General features: G+C 42.2%; 1 pseudogene; it reads left to right on the top strand.

Moving 5' to 3' along the window:
- Positions 1-6,756: 6,756 nt before the first annotated feature.
- LOC118670983 lies at positions 6,757-7,912 on the top strand (annotated as a pseudogene).
- Positions 7,913-17,516: the final 9,604 nt, after the last annotated feature.

Here is a 17,516-nt window from a genome sequence, read left to right as displayed (position 1 = left end):
GTACATTTTTCTAATACATTTTTCTTTTAAAATCATGAACTTGGATTAAGTCCTTGGTTATCTTTCCAAGCAACTGTTTTTACTCAGTGTTTATTGAGCATCTACTATGCACCAGGCATTGTTGGGGAAACAATAGTGAAAAAAAATAAATTTGCCATCTTCTTGGAACTTACATTCTAATGTGGGACAGAGATAATAAACGAACATGTTATTATACCACTTTACAAAAAAAATTTCACATTTTAATTTCACAGCCACACTGCCAAGTAGCTAGGGTGTAATGAACATATCTGGTAGGTGAGGCAACAGACTTGGCCAACATCAGGTAGCTAGTAAGTGACAGACCAGGATCTGAACCTAGATCAGTGGTTGGCAAACTCATTAGTCAACAGAGCCAAATATCAACAGTACAACGATAGAAATTTCTTTTGAGAGCCAAATTTTTTAATCTTAAACTATATAGGTAGGTACATTGCTATTAACTTAATTAGGGTACTCCTAAGGCTTATGAAGAGCCACACTCGAGGGGCCAAAGAGCTGCATGTGGCTCGCGAGCCGCAGTTTGCCGACCACTGGCCTAGATCATCTGGTACTTTCACTTCTGGCAAGGGCAGACCAAGTAATTCAGATCAACGCTCCCACCAAAGGCAGCTTAAAAAGCTGGATGATATATTTAATTTTCTTAAAATCATCAAAGCAATAAAAAGGTAGTGAACAAATACTTGCCAAATCTAGGAGAAGACAAACCCAAGAAAGGTTATTCAGCCCATAAAGCTTTTTTCCAAAGGCCTTTGTCTATCTGGAAAGAAAACAACTTTGAAAATAAGATCTTGTTTTAATAGCTTCACAAGGCCAAAGCCCCGAGCCTGCCCAAGTTGGGGATTCAAATAAACCACTCTCCATTTTAAGCCCAGGTGGGGGTGAGGGTGGGGGTGGGGAGTGGGATATGTATCCCTCAGGCTACAGGCAGGTTCACTTCATCACTGAGTCCTGAGAATCTTAAACTTTATGCTTGGATTAAGGTGGCTTCAGATGGGAAGTGCCCTCAGCACCTGGCAGACACGAGTGAAAAGCCTCTCTAGAAGGATATTCTTCCATTGTTCATGTAGGCATAATACAAACATGACATATACATAACAATGGGGATACATTCTAAGAGATGTGTCATTAGACAATTTCATCACTGTGCGAACATCATAGAGTGCACTTACACGCCTGGGTGCTATGGCCCACTGCGCACCTAGGCTGCATGGTACAACCTATTGCTCCTAGGCTACAAACCTATACAACATGTTACTGTACAAAATGACAAGAGAGCAAAGCAAGCACAAGAGAAAATGGTGCAATCAAGAGACACAGTAGCCGAAACCGGTTTGGCTCAGTGGATAGAGCGTCGGCCTGCGGACTGAAAGGTCCCAGGTTCGATTCCGGTCAAGGGCATGTACCTGGGTTGCGGGCACATCCCCAGTGGGAGATGTGCAGGAGGCAGCTGATCGATGTTTCTCTCTCATCGATGTTTCTAACTCTCTATCTCTCTCCCTTCCTCTCTGTGAAAAATCAATAAAATATATTTAAAAAAAAAAAAAAAAAAAAGAGACACAGTAAACAGGAGAGGTCTGAGGCTGCTGCCGGCATAACACAACATACTGTTTTACAGCAAACATCTGTATATATAAGTAGAAAGAGTACACTCTAAAATGATAAAAAGTATAGTATAGTAAATACATAAACTAGTAACATGGTTGTTGAATACTAGAGGCCTGATGCACGAAGTTCGTGCAAGGGGCTTGGCCCTCACAGCCCCAGATTCATCCAGAAGGTCCTCCAGATGGTTGTTCTGCTGCTCAGCCTAATTAACATATTAGCTCTTTATTATATAGGATAATTACCAAGTATTATGTACTCTACATGATTGCATGTGCTATACTTTTATATGACTGGCAGTAGGTTTGTTTATACCAGCATCACCCCAAACACATGACTAATGCATTGCACTATGACATCATAAGGGCTAAACATTACTAGGCAACAGGAATCTTTCAGCTCCATTATAATTACAAGGCACCAATATTGGATGTATGGTCCCTTGTTGACTGAAACATTGTTTTGCAGTGTATGACTGTGTGTGTGTGTGTGTGTGTGTGTGTGTGTGTGTGTGTGTGTGTGTGTGTTTTAATGACTAATGCTCACTAAGAGAATTGAAACACCCAAGAAAACAGTACATTATAAGCAAGAATAGTAGAAACAGCCAACAGTGGAAACAGGCCCAGAAAAACCTTAGAAATGGGAATTCTTAGATAGAGACTATAAAACAACTCTACTTACAATATTCAGAAACATAAATGCTGCACTTGTAAATTTTGACAGGGGACTGGAAACTATAGAAAATAACATAAAAATTTTTTTTTAAAGATCCAAATAGAAATTCTCAAACTGGGAAATATAATCATTGATGTTAAAGGACCCAATGACTGGGTTCACAGCAGATTATCACAGCTGACGTGCTGCAGTGAGAATTAGTGAGCTAGAGGATATGTCAGAAAAAAACTATGCAGAATTCATCTTGAAAAGTGGGAAAATATTAAAAAGAAGATGCATTTAAAAGGTCTAACATACGTTTAATTCAGCATCCAGAGAGGAAAGATATATTGGAACAAAGGCAATATTTGAAGAGATAATAGTCAAGAATTTTCTAGAACTGATGACTGACATCAACTTAGTTAAAAGAGTCCAACAGATCTCAAGCAACACAATTTTTTTTTAATCCACACCTAGGTGCAATGTAGAGAAATTGTAAACAATGAAACCAAAGTGAAATTGTGACCCTAGAGCGTCTGTGGTAGACTGCGGTGTTCTCCCCATGTTCTCAGAGCCTCAGCATGGGCCCTGCTGCTTTTCCACTTGCCCCACTCTCCTCCGGTGAGTGGCAGCCCACATCACATTTTAAGTGGCTCTCTTTTTACATAAGCAGAAACACCCCTTGTTTCCAAAACCCTTCTAAATGCTACGAGTTAGAATGATGAAGTATGCCATTTAAACCAGAGGGCCGAGGAAAGTGGATTTTTAACTCATAAAAGCAAACAAATCAGCAAGTTCCAGCTGAAGATAAGATGAGGACAATACAAGCTATGATAGGAAGTCATACATTAATTTGTGAGTGAGTGAATTCTCACAAAGTGAAGCACTTCTACCAAGCACTTAGCAAGAATATCGACTACCACGGAGGTGTCAGACAGACTGTCTAACTTATTAGGAAAAAGAAAAACTTCATCTTATTTCTTTAACCTTCTCCTATGATACATTATTTGCTGCAGGTTCTAACAATATAAAGTTTATTTAAGCGTAGGATGAAAATGGACTTATATGAAATTACAGTGTATTGAGTCCTTTCAAGAAGCACAACCCTGTGCTTGGACCTAATCACCAGCCCTATTGAGCAGGAAAAGGTGACCATGACCCTGAAATAGCCATAGTGCTATGGCACATCCCCTCATTCTACCCCAAAACAGCCTCCCTGGGGCCTCTGGCTCCTGTCCCCAACTTACAGAAGCCCTATGATCCTGCACAGGGAAGGGTAGGATGTAGTTGGAAGGTCACTAGACCAGAAGTCTGGACTAGACGGCCCAGGTTCAGCCCTGAGATAACCGGACCCAGAGCCTCAGAGGCAAGATAAAGAGGTTAGAACAGAACAAACCATGGGGAGATGCAAGGGTCAGTAGGGGTGGGAGTGTTCTGCTAAATCTCTGGGTAGTAATGAGGGGTGTTTCTCTCTTTCTGACAGGTCCAATCCCAGAAGGAGCCCAGGCACAAGAGCAAGGTTCCCTGATGTCCCCAGGAGACATGCTGCAATGCCCCCTCACTCTCTGGGTTTCCCTCCCCTGCTTTAGTTTCTGCCCTTGTCGGAACTTGAGAAGCAGCGTTTAGACAACAGGTCCCCTTTGGCTGTGGCTCCACTCTTTACACTTTTAGTCACCACAACTGATAAGTTGCAAGCCAAGCTGCAGCCCCAGAGCCACTCTGTGGCAAAGCAGATCGCATAACAAGCTAATTAGTGATCAAAATGCAGCTTCTCCAGGCAGCTTTATCGCCAATCTGAGCTGACAGCACAGGCACACCCACAGGGCTGTCACCGGCCACCCCTCATTCCTCATATTCTCTCTCTCTCTCTCTCTCTCTCTCTCTCTCTCTCTCTCTCTCTCTCTCTCTCCTTACCACCCCTGCCCCATGACCTTACTACCATGTTCTGCCTCAAATCCCAGCCTGTGGCCCCACCGGATGTCCTCTGTTACCCCTGGAGCTTGTTATTAGAACACTCGCACTCTGCACATGAAATGGTGCCCAGGAGAAATCCCCTTCATTTGGGAGACCCTTTATAGTCTCTCAGGGGGGTTCATATTGTGGAAAGCCACAGTTATGAAATGATGGATTGCATGGCCTCAGGAGGATTTGGGAGTTACAGATAAGAGACTTGCTGCCCCTTTAAGCAGTTAGATAAAGCTCTCCAATCATCATTGATTGCAGCCCTACAAGGGAGCACAAAGTAGCCACCTTCCAGACCAACCTGTGCCTGGAAGAATAGCTACTACCTTCATTGTCCCCAAATGTTCTAGGGTAACTTTGCTGCTGCATCACTGTCTGTGGGCAGCATGCTTCGGTTGGCTTTGCCAGTTGTGAGGATGAATTTATACCAATTCTTTCATCTACAGCCTTGGTTAGCTCCCTGCCCTGTAACAGTGGCAAACACTTAGAAAATGTCTGGCTGTTGGCTGCAGCCGTGGAAAAGAGCACAGCTCCCTGGTTTAGACCTGGCCAAACCTGTTCTTAATGTGCAGAGGACAAGGAGGGCAGATGTACCTGCCATACAGGTATCCTTAGCATTTGGCAATTCTGTAATTCCTACGGGCTCAAACAACCAGAAATTACGGCCTGGCAGCCCACAGGCTCACTTGAGCCGATAGATAAGACTTGTTTCGGCCGAAGATTGTTTTTGCTTTAAGTTGCCAACATTTAAAATGTAGGTGATTTCGTACAAACACCTGGATTCCCTGCTACTCTTGCAAAATCAGACGCTCTGGCAGCACGTCTGATGAGCTGTCATCGCTTGAATAGCCCTACTTTGAGGCAGGCACTCCAACCACCAGCGTTCTACCAGATGCCCACCCAGGTTTTTGTAGGACCTGAAGCTTATGTAACTTGGGGGTGACCACTCTAAAAAAATAAATCAACTTAGCATTTTGGCAATTTTAACTATAAAATTGCTAGGGCTCCTCTAAGGACCTGAGCAAGTGATGGGTCTCAAAGCCTGTATGTCATGAGCTTCCACAGTCAATCCATCTCCGGCCCCACCCCTGGCTTTTAGCTTCACCTTCAGCCCAGTGCCTGTGTGTGCTGCCTGCCCACCCCAAGAATTGTCTGTCTGTGACCTCTTGTCTATATCTTGTGGCCAACAGTTCCTGCCACCATTCCAACCCGTATTTCCAGTATAAACACAGCTGGCACTGGCTCTGTGAGGTAGGCCCCACCCTCCCTAAAACCCTAGTAACTAAACTGAAGGATGACTTCATTTATTTTAAAGGTTAGTAAAAAGAAGTCTTTATGCTTTATAATCCCCTCTCCTTTGCAAAGTTAAAAGGAGAGGGGTCTACCATAAGCGCCTACCAGGAGTTAATATAGAAAGTGATTTCTCACCATCATGGAGATCTAGAAACAGCACAGAAAGAGTGAGGAGGACACTAAGCCTAATTTCCATCCCATGTGGGATGCTCATTGGCTCACCGATTGTTCATTGGTCCGTAAATGACCTTATTCCTGGGGGTGGGGTGGAAGGGAGACATACCAAAAAATGTTTTCCAAACAACGGTAAACTGTATTGGCACAATTAGATTAGGAATGAGATAACCAGCAATACTTATTGAGCACTACTGGGTATTAGACTACCTCCTGTATACCCCGTACTGTACCAGAAGGCATACGGTGGCCGCTCTGTGGGTACTTGCAGTCTAGTTTCAGAAACAGGCACCCACAGGAGATGGTTAGATGACAGGGAAATGTCAGAAAGGCTTGCAGGAATTCAGAGGCTGGGATGGAAGGGTGTTTCTGGAACAGAGGTGACCACAGGAGCCTGGATGTGCAGGGAGCAGCACTGAGCAAATTCCAGGTGGGCAGAAGGGTCTGGGGACCAGGAGGTCTGAGTCTGGAGGGCCAGAGGATAAGCTGGGAACAAAAAGAAATAAAAAGAAAAGTAGGTAGGGAACCCATCAAGAAGGGACTTGAATTCTAGTAAAGGTCTTTGGATTGTCTGACTCGGTGATAGACAGTAAATGAAATAAAAATTCATGTGGGCAGTGCTCTTCAGCTTACTGAAGTAAACATTGTGACTTAGTTCCATTTCATTCTTACTTGTACTCTGCATCACATGAGACAGGTTTATTCTAAAAAATCTGGAAGGTAGCAAAATCTAAAAGCTGTAATTCATCAACCAGTGATAGCCACTATTAACATTTTGGCGTATTTTTTTCCTGTTTTATTTATTTTTTTAATCTTTATTGTTGAAAGTATTACATGTGTCTCCCTTTTCCCCCATTGACCTCTCCCACCCCCTCACCTTCCTGTTTATTTCTAAACATAATGTTTTTTCAAAAATGGCACAAGTGTATCTATTTTTACTAAATATCATATCATGAGACTTTCCCCATGTCAATGTATATTCTTTGAAAACATGACGTCCCCCTCCCCCTTGTAGCACCTGGGCCTGGAATGGGGCCTCAGCCCTGCCCTCGACCTCCTGACCATGAGCGAGCTGAGCTTCGGGCCTTCCTGAAAAGGTGTAAGCAGGATCCCAGAGCTCTGCACACAGAGAATCCACTTCCTGAGGGAGGGAGTACAAAGGGGAGGGGAAAGGGGAGTGTGTGTGTGTGGGGGGGGGGGGGGGTCCGGGGGCAGGGAATCACCACCTGCTATTCATAAAACTAAATCAGAAGAAAATATCAATGAAGAGAAAACAGATATTAGGAGGGCAGGAAAACACAGAACAGAGAAACCATCACATGAGGAAAGTGATCTAGAAACTGACAGCAAAAGGGAGCTTGGACCAGACACCATGCCCCTCAAGAAATGGAAGATGAAAATGTAGAGATAACCAAGGAGATGATGGATCAGGCGAATGATTTAAAAGTGGCTGCTACTTATGCCCTAAATGACAGTGGCCTACAGAAAGCCATGGACTTGTTCACAGATGCCAAAGAGCCGAATCCTCACTTGGCCATTCTGTATGCCAAGAGAACCAGAGCCTTCACCAAATTACAGAAGCCAAATGCCGCCATCAGAGACTGTGGCAGAGCAACTGAAATGATCCTGATTCAGCTCAGCCTGACAAGTGGTGAGGGAAAGCACACAGGCTTCTGGGCCATGCAAAGAAGCAGCCCGCGGCCTTGCCCTTGCATGTAAACTGGAATATGATGAAGGCGCTGGTGCATTGCTGAAGGAAGTTCAACCAAGGACCCAGAAAACTGCAGAACATCCAAGTATGAGTGGAAATGTGAAGAGTGAGTGATTCAAGAAAGAATGGAAAGGGTTAAGAAGGCTCCCGAAGAACCTGAGAGAGTCCAGAGGGAAGAAGAAGCCTGAAGACAATCAGGAGCTCAATGTGTCTCTTCCAAGCGGCTTCCCTGCGGCATGCCTGACTGGGAGGAGGCATGCCTGAATGGCAAGGATACCTGAGCTCAATGAAATTCTTAGGGATCCAGAGGTTCTTGCAGCCGTGCAGGATCCAGAAGTCATGGTGGACTTCCAGGATATGGCCCAGAACCCTGAAAAAATGCCAAACTATCAGAGGCACCCAAAAGTTATGAATCTCATCAGCAAATTGTCAGCCAAATTTGGAGGTCAAGCACAGTGCCTCTCTGACAAATAAAGCCCCCACTGAAGAAAAAGCAACTTAGATCACCCAGTGGATGAAATTCATTCAGATGATGTTTTCCTACTAGGAATTACAGACTTTAAACACTTTTAAACCTTAAAAATATTTTAAAACAAATGAAAATAAAAGGGTTTGTTAATCCCTACATTTTCCTTTACTAAAAAAAAAAAGAAAACAATTTCACTAGTTGTGTAATATTGCATTTTCTTGGTATAATGTTATTAATGATTGCTGTCTGTTGAGCATTTAAGTTGCCTCCAGTTTTTCAGTATTATAAATAATGCTGCAGTGAGCATCCCAGTCTTTGCAGATTGGTCTGCACCTCTACACTTACTTCGTGATATGACATTATTAGAGCAAAGGGTATGAGTATTTTTAGGACTCTTGATATATATATTGACAGGGTTTTTTTAAGGATTTTGTCAATTTACCCATTCATCAGGAGTACAAGAAAGGCCTTGTTTTCCTGCAGCAGGTGTACCTTAGAGTTAACTATTATTTTTTAATCTTTACTCATTTGATAAATAAAAAATGGACTCACAGAATCACATCTAAATAATCATTTTTGTCACTTGTGTGTTTGAATATTTTACATGTATTTTTATTAATGTATATTCCTATGAATTATCTTTTGTTCATTTTTATTGTTACAAAGCATTTGTTGTTTCACATTTTAAAATCTCTTAATATATTTGATCGCTGGTTGTTATGTTTTAATTTTGCTTGATATTTTGACCAAAAAATGTTTTACATTTTATATAATTCAATCTACTGATATTTCCCTTTTTAATTTCTTCCACTGATTTAAAAAAATTACAGTATTCTTTTATACTCTGAGATCCCTTATGTTTTCTTTTGGATTTTTTTTATGGTTTCATTTTTACATTTCTCTGTTAATCCACCTGAAGTTAATTTTGACATGCCTTTACCTGCCATGATGAAAGTAAATATAATCTGAGACTTCTCCCAGGTAGTCCATGTTCCCACCACCATTCATTAAATAATTCATTAAATAAATTCATCCCTTTAGCAATGATTTGTAAAGTTCCTTTGTCATATACTCTTGTTTGTGTCCTGGAATCCGCTTCCTGGCTAGCTTCTCTGTGTTTTACTATTTATACCTTAATTGCCGTAAATTTGCAAAATACATATGAGAACTTTTCGTGGTTTCAGAGATATTGGGTGCATGTGCTTTCATAAATAATTCTATTTGAAAATAAAGACAATTCATTTCTCTTGTTTCCTTTTCCCTAGTTATTACTCATGTAAAAGACGGCTTGTCATGTAAAAGACAAACATTCTGAGAAAGATGTCTGAATTAAAACTGTGAAAGGATCCTATGATTCTGTGCCTAGTCTTTGGTGAAAATAAAATTAAAAATTAAAAGTGTGGTTTGCTTATTACAGTGGAACAGTCATTGCACTGGAAAAAAATGAAAACAACACGGCAGTGAAATCTTAAAATAAGCTTGCTTTGATTTAGTTTTTAAATTGGAAATGTGTGTTAACCTCAAGGAAACCTGCATCCCAAAGCCGAGCATTGGAGGTAGAAAGTTAGGATATTTGGAGTTTTACTTTCTTAAACCAAAACCTTTGGGGATAAGCAGTGAATGTAGAAGTGGAGGTGAATGCACTTATTTTACTCTTTAGAAATGATGCATGAATCGCTGGCTATATATTGAACTTTGTCCGCTAGGACTCAAAGTCCTCTCTAAAGTGGCACTGCAATGATAGCTGCCTACCACCTTCACAGCGCCCTCAGTGTAGGATCAACTATCAAGGGTCTGATTCTTCATCTGATACCATTATAATAACCTGGTTATTACTTACCTGGAAAGCAACAAAGGGAAGCTATAATATAGACACATGCCCAGTAAGGTGTAGGTGTCGTGAGAAGGAGCTTACCTGTCAGTCACACCTGGAAACACGTCAGTGACCAGAATAGGCATGACCACTGCAACAAAGGGATATCTCTCTCTCTCTCTCTCTCTCTCTCTCTCTCTCTCTCTCTCTCTCTCTCTTTCTCTCTCTCTCTCTCTCTCTCTCTCTCTCTCGCTGTTTGTGCCTGACTACTGGCTTGCAGGGCTTGCACACTCTGCATTTGCCCATGTGACCCACAGCCATGTGGACTCAATAAATTAATGAATTCTTAACTATCCTGATGCCACATTGGGCCCAACCCCACCATGGAAACTCTGGACACTGGCCCTGCTTTTGGCTCTGCTAAGGGCCCAGCTGCATATTTTCCAGGACTGATTTAAAGATAATGGGACTTTGCAAACCGAAGGACGTAACTCTATGAAAATAAAACCTTTTACCACATCCTATCCTTCTATGGGGCCTCTAGAAATTCTTATTCTAGTGTTTCCCCAAGAACCCCGCTCCCATTAGTGATGGAGAATTGCAATCCATCCAACCCTCCAGCACCACATCCATGTATAACATACTGAAACCACCTTGACTTGTAGCCTTTGCTATCATCACAAGTCACATTACAGCTGAGTCCAACCAGCCTACTTGATCAGAACATGGTGCCTATGAGGCCCTGCTCATTCATTCTCCTACAATCCTTGCACCCCCCCTCAACTAGCCTTAGGAAATGAGTGCCCTGGTTCACAAGCAATCTCTGAGCAAGCTGTGAGTCAGTGCAACCCATCGCCATCGCTAGGAAGCAATCAAGGTGGCCCTCCTCTTAGATGAGATAAGTCAGTCTGCCTCAGCTGCTCAGTTTTGAGCTCCTGGGGACAAGGTCTGTGCTTTATTTATTATAGTATTATCAGTGGGTGGCATCTGACAGTCAGTCAATATTTATATGCTTCTTGAATGAATGAATGAATGAATGAATGAATGAATGAATGAATGAATTGCGACATTCATAAGATAGTCAGTTACCAGGGGACTGAGCTAAACAGTAGGCAGTGTCGGTTATACTCATGATCTTAGCAATTTGGACATTTTTACATGGCCTAACTATGTATGTGATCCCTTTCATCTAGCTATGTATTTTGAAAAGCCCCAAAAGAATGTCAAAATCTATGTGTGGTGAGCAGTATCGCATCCTCGTCTTCTTGGAGCTGGGAGGCAGACTCACAGGTTTTCTGTAGGTGAGTAAATAGCATGAGGAGGAGGGAGAGGCCTGTGCATGGGAGCAGGTACACAGATGTTGCCATTGGAAACAAACACTGGTCCTGGAAGACAGACCCATGAGGCACCCGATTTTCTTTGGGTTGTGTTTTCAAGGAAATAGATGTTACTGAGGAATGTATAAAAATGAGGAAATTGGTTACATCTAACCTCCTTTCCAGCCCTCAAATTGTATGAATTCAGGACAGTTTGTCCCAAAATGGCCATGATTTTTTAAAATATTTAAAAAATGGCAGTCCTGAGTGGGGAACCAGCCCTCTTCCATGGTGATGAGTTGGTTTTCCTTCATTCACAGCGATTTCCTCACTGCTTTTTATACATGATAAGTACATATAGGACCCCACTGCACACCAGACATCGACCATCACTAAAGTATTGCAAGTGCAGAAATGAAACATTTCAGAGGCCAGTCAAACCATTAATTACATCAGAAGGAAGGCTGTTCACACTGATTCCATCTTAATCCCTGAGTTGTTTAGAAAAGGATGACAACCTGGGCTAACAGAAGGCTGCCTAAAAAGGGAGTAATATTCCCAAGTAGAAGAAATGCATGGGGCCGCTCTAATAACCCGGGAATGAGACGGGTAGCTAATATTTATTATCGTCTGGAAAGAAATGCAGCTAAGGCATCAAACTCACCAAAACCAGTTTACCTTTAATAGCCCAGGTCCTTGTTTATGTTGTTCATTTGTCAGATCATTAAAGACATGGTTTTACTCAGCAAACCCAGGAAAGCTTCGACTCAGTCACCATGATCTCCAAATAAGGAGTGTCTGAGCTTAATGAAACTGCATTACAGATTGAAATTCATCTTTTTATGATTTTCCGTAAAACTTGGGCACAGAGCCAGCCCTGACTACCCACTCCTACAGCCTTCATTTTGTTGGTTCTGAGGCTAATTTTTAACCTCAATCTGAGTTCTTTTCCTTGATTCTGGGTTCCTAGGCTGGATTTTTGTCACCCCCCATACCCTGAGCTGCTGTAACCTCGCAAAATGCACATTAATTTCAATATTAGCCTACGTAAAATAAGTAAATCCCATAAATAATGGATTCCAGAAGCAAATGGGAATTTTGTTTAAATCTCCTATTGTCTGGATTAGCCCACAAGCACCTGTTTGACTGCAGAGGACACACGGCAGCTGCAGGCAGGAGGGACTGGTGGTTAGGAAATCAGGCTTTGGCACTAAATAGAACTGGGATTTAACCTCAGCTCTGCCTGTGGTTTAACTCTCTGTGCTCTAGGGTCCTCATCTGTGAAATTGGTGAGAATGTATATAAAGACCTGGGCCCACTGCCCAGGACACAGATTCATGAAATTAGAGTTCTTCTAATCATCAGCAGTAAAGAATTCCTTGTCAGCAGGCATTAAGTGCTTTCCTTACATTAAGAAGAGACAGAAAAAATAAAATTGCTTTTTTATTTCCCAGCTGCTACTCTGTGAACATAGCTTGGAAAATGCTTTTATGCTGGGGACAAGGAATAGTTAAAATATTAGATAAACCAAACATCCATTCTGTGAATCAGGCCTCCCACTTGGGAGTCAGCACTTGAAACAGCACAGCTCTCTCTCCAGAGAATTATGTGTAGGAAGCCACTGGAAACTAGGCCAGTCAGGTGGACTGAACAAAAGCATAAAGCCATTGCTGGAAGCCTGCCAGACCCACTGACTTAGAAGAATGACACCCAGGACATGTGGAAGATGATCATTTCAGCCACAGTTCTGTGAGGGTGGGGGAGACTTCACTACCTTACAACACAGCTCAGCCCCAAGAGAGAACCAGGAGCCCCACTTCTCACCTCATTACCAGGAGCCCACCCAGACTTGACAAAGGAGCATCCACCCAAAAATTCAAGGATAGGTTGGCTTTTGGACTCAAAATACATTTTCCTCAAAAAAGGCATCACAAATAGCTGTTAGTTTTTTGTTTGTTTGTTTGTTTGTTTGTTTTTTCTGATCAGATCTACCAAAGACTCCGTAGTTAATGGTGTCACCAAAGAATAGCCCTGAGTTTGAACCCTGAGGCCAGTGGCTTGCTTTCTTAGTTTCAGTAGCTGGGCAGCAAAATAAAGCTTCCCATGCCTCAGTTTTCTTATATGTAAGGAGGAAATAATAGCACTTCTATCTCATTGCATAGTTGCAAGAGTTGAGTTAATTCATATAAAGCATTTAGACAGTGCCTGGCACATGGTAGGTGCTCAGTAAACATTAGTTGTCATTACTTTTATCATGAAGGCTATGAGGTCATAGAGCAGGTCCCCCAGGAAGACTGTAGCAAGGAATTTTGGCCTCCAGGTGAGTGAGTAATTAAACAGAAACCCTGTGGTAAAGAGGCAAGACTTGGGGGAACCAGCCTCCCAATGCAGCTGTTCATTGAGCGCTTCCTATGTTCCAGGCACAGTGCTAGAAGCTTACTCATCTCTTACTCTTCCCAACAAAGCTCTAGGGCAGTGGTTCTCAACCTTCTGGCCCTTTAAATACAGTTCCTCATGTTGTGACCCAACCATAAAATTATTTTCGTTGCTACTTCATAACTGTAATGTTGCTACTGTTATGAGTCATAATGTAAATATCTGATATGCAGGATGGTCTTAGGTGACTCCTGTGAAAGGGTCGTTCGACTGTCAAAGGGGTCGCGACCCACAGGTTGAGAACCACTGCTCTAGGGAAAGTATTATTGCAATCACTATCACCTCTAGTTTGTTCATGAGGAAACTGGGACCAAGAAAGGCAAAGGAACTCATTTAACACCACTGGTCTCATTCCCTTTTTCTACCAATACGTCTCTCCAATGGCCTTTCAGGTCTGTGTCCAGAAAATATAAGTTGCCTTATAATGTTTCTCAGTAACTTTCATGTCAAGAAAAACACCAATAGCTTTCATACCACAGAAGAAAAAGGTTGAAAAGATGAGCCCCAATTAGAATCCTTCTCTCACTCTCCAAGAAACAATTATTTTCTAGAGCATTTAGGCAACGCCTCCTGGGGAGGGGGCCTATTTTGCTCCCTTCTCACTAGAACATTTTCTGCACACTGCCACTCTCTCTCATTCACTCCTAGATCCATTTCTAGTACCAAAAGCAGTGGAAATTATGCCAAGAGCACAGGTAGGGTAACCGCTGTGGTGTCAGATGGGAAATTGGCACTGATATTTCTACTGTTTGTGAAAATTGAGTCTGCTTCTAAGTTATGAAGACAATTCAGAAAGTAAGAAACTTTCATTGCACAGGAGCCTTCCGGGGACTAGTCATCAATTACTGCTATGCTAAGAGACAAGAATAAACCTGGTAAAGGCTTAACCACTTGGAGGAGAGAGAAAGGGGTAACTGTGGGTGTTCACCATGATTTTTTACCAATCAGGGCTGGAAAATTCGGCCAAGAAAAGTTGAATGGAGTTGGGGTGGACAAATGGGCAAGACCACCTGAGTGTGAAGGGAAAGCCCCATCGCCTGTAGGGAAAGTACAGGACCAGCCTTGCCTGATCAGAAAAGAGAGAAGACAACGTCAGAGGAGCAGCAGAGCCGTTGGGGACTAAAACGCATGAATAGCTGGTTAGAATCCAAAAAATGAAGAAAGTAAAAATCCTAGGTTTTGGGTGTCCCACTGCACATCTGGTTTACCTAAGTTAGCAAACATGTATTGAACACCTACCAAGCTCTCAGCACTTGGAGTATTTGCAAGAGTTTATTGGCTGCAAACTTGTGATCCACTGAAATAGCATCCCTCTGGGACAGAGACAGAGTCTTCCTCACTGGGCAGAACAGCTCACCTTAGTTAAAGTCAAGCTCTGCTTAGAGACAGAGCGGTCCTCTCCCGTCAAAGTTTCTCGGAAGTCAAATAGTTTGCGGTGGAGGTGGAAGTCTCAAAACGACGATTCTGGGGGAGTTCAAATGCTGACAAATGGATATATTATTTTGTTCCTCATGGATATATTATTACTTTTCTCGTGGTTTAATTTGCCTTTTAATAGTTTCCAGTTTTGTGCATTGCCATGGCTGCACCGAAAACATCTTTAAATCCTTGAGGATCAAATTAAAGTCAAGAAACTTTTTCCTATTTAACATAAGAACATTTGTCAGGGAAGTGCCCTGGCACTCAGTCAGAATTCCGCCTCATAAACTGGAGAATTTTCTCAAGGCAGATTCCCATATGTTGGACAATGAAATCTCTACCTCTTGCTGGCTGTTTGTTTGTTTGTTTGTTTTTTAATTTAATAAGACATTCTCACTCTTCGATGCACTTTATAAAAACTACAGCTAGTTTTGCAGGCATAAGTGCACCAGAAGTCCTATGTATAATACTAACAAAAATTTCTTTTTTCTTTTTCAGTAAAAAGAGCAGATCATATATGTGCCCCACTCATTTAGGATCATTTCTATTGGTAAAATATTCTATATTAATAGCAATATATTAGTGGGGAAAAACCTTTTATTAAAGAAAATCTGTATTTAAATATTTGACATCTGAAGATTACTCTATCAAATCTCCTCACAGCATTACCAGCTGGCATTTGGGTAGGGAGGGGGCAAAAAAAAGTGTAATCTCTGCCCTTGGGGATCTGAATTCTGTACATGGAACCCAGGCTATTTGTCCCTGCCGCCTGCTGCTTACCCCGCAGACAGAGTAGAATCACCTTTGGGAGGTTCTGGTTGACATGCATTTCAGCTCCAGAACCTGAATGGCCTGGAAACAAGCTGCTTCTTTCCAAGGACCCCATGTAGCTAGGCTAGTTCACAGGTGAGATGCCCATCCACTATAATCTACAACCCTGGCCTTCTGCCTTGGGACAGTGGAGAGCTGGCAGCAGGCCCTGTATGTCTTGGCATCTGGGACCAAAAAGAGCCACTTCCTCTGTGCTGGCCCTTACTCTGGGAAATGGCTGGGGGCTTCAGAATTACAGAAACTATGCTCCAGTCTTTAGGACCCCAACCATATTATAACCGAGTTGTATTTAGTAAACCACATGCCTCATAAGATCCTTGAGAACAGCTGAGCATAATGAATGAGTAAGGTCAAGCAAGTAATCAGAATTCAAGTGGAGTTTCAGATGTGGGTCCCTTCCATCAGTGCAATTCTTAGTTTTATCAACACAACTCTGAAGCATCTGTGACCACCAAGCCACCACCTGCTCTAGGTTGTTGAGAGCATAGTGTTCAAATCCTACCTCCACCACAGCTTCTGTACTTTAGACAAATTATTAACTAAGTACTATTCCTTTCTGAACTTCACACTTGACGCCAGGACCCATCTCTACTGGTTTTTGTCGGGACCACATGAGATGATTTAGGTAGAAGGGCTTGTAAGACCTCAAACATGATATAAACTGTTTTTTATCATAATATAATTATTATTACCTATGGCTCAAGTCTCACTAGACACCCGGCGTTTTCAGTTTTGTATGAAGGGAAGGGCCCGTTCTCCTGCCCACTGGTGAAATCCAGAAACATTATATAAAGCTGCTCTTGTTCCCAGTTAATGGTCCCAGCCTCACATCGATGGCACTGTCACAGGTTTGTGGCGTGTGTTTTTTGTTTTGTTGGGGTTTTTTGGCAGAACTTCTAAGTCCAAAGTGCAATTCAGCATAAACAAAGGCCTGGCTCTGAACCAATGTACTAATCAATGAGTTAACTCTTTCCCTCTCCGTTAACCTTGGGCTTAAATCAGTGACTTAGCATTGGAGGAATCAAGAACTCAAGCTACGTGAGATGTCTTAAGGACTAACGAGAAAAGCAAGCAGCCCTCCGTCTCCTGAAAAAGGAGGGGCCAAAATGACAGTGCCCTCACTGCTATCCAGACATTTTAGTTTTGTCCAGTCTTCCAGCAGGTTCTGCAGATCAAAATAATAAATAAAAAGGGGGACAGATGGAGAAAAGACAAATGACAGCAAGCAAGCTCTTGCTATGAGTTATACGCCGGATCTATTACAATACTCTTAACACACTTTCCAGATATTTATGCTCCCTTTTCCCTTCCTTCCTCCCTTACCTTTCTCAGACTTTTTTTAAATTGTGATATAAAAAATAAAACACAGCCGAAACCGGTTTGGCTCAGTGGATGGAGCGTCGGCCTGCGGACTGAGGGGTCCCAGGTTCGATTCCGGTCAAGGGCATGTACCTGGGTTGCGGGCACATCCCCAGTGGGAGATGTGCAGGAGGCAGCTGATCGATGTTTCTCTCTCATCAATGTTTCTAACTCTCTATCTCTCTCCCTTCCTCTCTGTAAAAAACTAATAAAATATATTAAAAATAAATAAATAAATAAAATAAAACACATAAAATGTATCATCTTAATCATTTTAAGTGTCCAGTTCAGTAGTGTTTTAAATAGTCACATTGTTGTTCAGAAGATCTTACAAAACTGAAACTCTGTACCCATTAAACCATTCCCCACTTCCTTCCCTTTTACAGACTTTTATATCTCTATTATTTCCTTCCAACTATTGTGTCCTTCACAGTG

The sequence above is a fragment of the Myotis myotis genome, unplaced genomic scaffold, assembly GCF_014108235.1.
Source record: "Myotis myotis isolate mMyoMyo1 unplaced genomic scaffold, mMyoMyo1.p scaffold_m19_p_1, whole genome shotgun sequence".
Taxonomy (NCBI): Eukaryota; Metazoa; Chordata; class Mammalia; order Chiroptera; family Vespertilionidae; genus Myotis; species Myotis myotis.
This window is presented reverse-complemented; position numbering and strand designations above follow the sequence as displayed.